Raw genomic sequence first — 3,498 nt, forward strand, 5'->3', positions numbered from 1 at the left:
GGAGTAAAGTGTGAGTAAACTTGGAGTAAAGAGTTAGGCAAGCCCACGTCAAGAGTGAGAAAAGCCGAAGTAAACTGTTAGTAAAAATGCATTAAAATGAGAGTAAAAGCCAGGGTAAGGTATGTGTCCACCCAGAGTAGTGTAAGTGTAAACCCAGAAGAAAGAGTGTGCAAGCCTGGTGCAAAGTGTGAGTAAAACCCGGAGAAAACAGCGAGCAAACCAGGAGTCGAGTGTGAGTAAACTCCAGTCAAGTCTGAATAACACCTGGAGTAAATCATGGGCAGGCCCAGAGGAGAGAGCATACACAGCAGGAGTAGGGTGTCAGTAAAACCCGGAGAAAAGTGTGAGTAAATCTGAAGAAGAGTTTGAGTAAGCCTTGACTAAAGTGTGAGTCAAACACAGGCAAATAGAAGTGTGAATAAACCCGGTGTAAAGTGCAAGTAAACCGATCCCTGCACATGATGGAAGTCGTGGGATCCGGCCCTTCCGGGTGGGGCGGTCTCTTACTGCCTGGCAGTGGGTGCTGGAGGTGCTTTCCGAGCCGTTCCAAGCTTTTCAGGTTTGACTCAGTGTCAGGAACTCTCTCTCTGCCCTATTTTATTTGATTTATAAGACTCAAATTCAGTCAGATTGCATTATAGTGTGTTATCTTCCATTCCAATATCAGTTAGTAAAATAAGTTTTCCTCCAGTGATCGTTGTCGCTTTGTCTTGTTTTTTCCTTCCTTAATCCAAGCCCCCCTCCCCCCAATCCCTTTTCCTTTTCCCTTCCAATTTTGTGCAGCTGGGAGGGGCTCGGGGCCTACAGCTGCTTCAGGCACAACTCAGCACACCATTCCTTTCTGGGACACGCTCTGGGGTTGGCCTGTCAACTCCACACACACAAGTGATCTCACAGCCACCTTCACAGCCTCGTGTCTCCTGCAGGCCCATCAGGTCCCGAGGGAGAGCTGAGCTCATGGCAGCATTCCTACCCACCTCCTCCTGATGGCCTCAAGCTGATCAGTCACACGTCACCTCCTGCACGTACATCACCTCACATTCATCACTGCGTTCCATGCATTTGCTCAAAGACTCCACGATTCCTGCTCTGCCCTGAAGAGCCAAGTACCCCAAGTTTAGGGTTAGGGGAGGGGTTGAAGGTGAGAAAGGCAGAGCACAGGAGCAGGCCCAGTGGGTGTTGGGCGTTCAGGATTGAGATTAAGGGTTTAAACTCAGCTTTTGGGGCAGAGATTAAGCAAAGTTTCAGTGAGAGGGCTTGGTGTTCTGCTGAGGTTTTCAGGACAGTGTTATTGCACAGACAAGCATTATGGATTAGTGTTTTGCTTTGGGCTGCAGTTTGGGCTAACGTTAAATGCAATATGTTAATGCTAGCAATGAAAGCTTGGTTGCAGCATGAGTAGGAGAGTAAATGTGGGAATCTGTGCAGTCCATTCCTCGGCAATGTTCTTGGCAGCAACTTTTAAAAAAGCCCTGGCACTTTACTCAGGAAGGAGAAGGGCACAAAGCTCTGCAGGAGGACCTGCAACACCTGCCCAGCAGCTCTGCGCTACCCCACGGACAAAGAAGACGGACAAAGTCATTGTATGGCCTTTGTTGTGCTAAGGTTCACAGAGAGCCAGGTTCCTCATGTACAGAGTGTCTGGGCAACACTACATAGGTACAAGGTGAATAGGATTCAATAGGCACAATGAAGTTTCAATGAAAAACATTAGAATACATAAAACACAGAATAAAACATATAATAAATTATACGTAGAAAAAGAACTCACAAACCAAGAAAAGACAGTTTGATTGTATTAAAATGTGCATTACAACTCTTAGATATAAATAGGTGAGCAGTTCATTGCTTTCAAAACACATTTGCTCATCAGTTTCCACAGAGCATCTTTGAGCTCCTGGTTCCTCATGCTGTAGATGAGGGGGTTCAGTGTTGGAGGCACCACTGAGTACAGAAATGACACCACCAGGTCAAGGGATGGGCAGGAGACAGATGGGGGCTTCAGGTAGGCAAACATCACAGTGCTGACAAAGAGGGAGAGCACGTCCAGGTGAGGGAGGCACGTGGAGAAGGCTTTGTGCCGGCCCTGCTTAGATGGCAACCTCAGCACAGCCCTGAAGATCTGCATGTAGGTCAGCACAATGAAAACAAAACAAGAGAAAAACAATAGAGCACTAAACATTACAAGACCAACTTCCCTGAGGTAAGACTCTGAGCAGGAGAGCTTAAGAATGTGGGGGATTTCACAGAAGAACTAATCCACAGCATTGCCTTGGCACAGAGGCAGTGAAAATGTGTTAGCAGTGTGCAGCAGGGAATAGAGAACCCCAGTGGCCCAGGCAGCTGCTGCCATGGTGGCACAAGCTCTGCTGTCCATCAAGGTCCCGTAGTGCAGGGGCTTGCAGATGGCAACGTAGCGGTCATAGGACATGATGGTGAGAATGCAATACTCTGCTGACATGAGAAAGACAAACAGGAAGGTCTGGGCAACACATCCTGCATAGGAGATGTCCCTGGTGTCCCAGAGGGCATTGGCCATGGCTTTGGGGAGAGTGGTGGAGATGCAGCCCAGGTCGAGGAGGGCGAGGTTGAGCAGGAAGAAGTCCATGGGGCTATGCAGGCGGTGGTGGCAGGCTACGGCTGTGCTGATGAGGCCGTTGCCCAGAAGGGCAGCCAGGTAGATGCCCAGCAAGAGCCAGAAGTGCAGGAGCTGCAGCTGCCGCGTGTCTGCCAACGCCAGCAGGAGGAACTCGCTGATGGAGCTGCTGTTGGGCATCTACAGTTCGTGGGCATGGAGCCCTGCTCAGAGTGCAAGAGACAATGACAAGTCAAGACCTCTTTCAGAGTCACACCTTTTGCTATACTATAAAAGGTTTTCTTTCTCTTAGGACAATGTTCATTTAGCTCCATTACTTGAATTCAATTTCATGAAGTTCAGCATTTGGTAAGAAAAAGAAGCTGAAGGAGCTTTTGACTTCCTCTCATTTTCTAATGTTACCCCATTTTTCCTCTGTTTCTATGTCTTATATCTTTACCCAACTGCTCCTAAATCATCCAACATGAACCTCTGTGCACTTCAATTTCTTTTAGAGAAAGTTGTCTGTGTGCAGGATTTGTGCATTATCAGTGTCTGCAGAAAACAACAATAATTTCAACTGCTTCCATCCTTCGAGAAAGGAGTGACTGGAAGCACATTCTGTGTGACTGCTCAGAATGGAAGTGATGGAGAAAAGTTCAGGAGTCTCAGCGCTGTGTTCAAAGATGACATCCACTATTAGATTTCTACCTTTAATCCTTTACACTTCCTGAGAACAGGGAAAGGAAAATCCCTGCCTTATCTCTCCTCTTGCAAAGCGCCCTTGGGAACAACCAGTGGTGCAGTGTAGCTGTGATCCCCCCTGCCCCAGGCAGCAGCTGTGGCAGCAGAAGGCCCCTGCCCTGCCCTGCCCTGCCCTGCCCTGCCCTGCCCTGCCCTGTCCTGCTGTGCCGGGGGGCTCC

General features: G+C 48.6%; 1 pseudogene; it reads right to left on the reverse strand.

The window, feature by feature from the left end:
• Positions 1-1,819: 1,819 nt before the first annotated feature.
• Positions 1,820-2,776, reverse strand: LOC100539020 (annotated as a pseudogene).
• Between the last annotated feature and the right edge of the window lie 722 nt (positions 2,777-3,498).

Source organism: Meleagris gallopavo, unplaced genomic scaffold (genome assembly GCF_000146605.3).
Source record: "Meleagris gallopavo isolate NT-WF06-2002-E0010 breed Aviagen turkey brand Nicholas breeding stock unplaced genomic scaffold, Turkey_5.1 ChrUn_random_7180001851184, whole genome shotgun sequence".
NCBI lineage: Eukaryota > Metazoa > Chordata > Aves > Galliformes > Phasianidae > Meleagris > Meleagris gallopavo.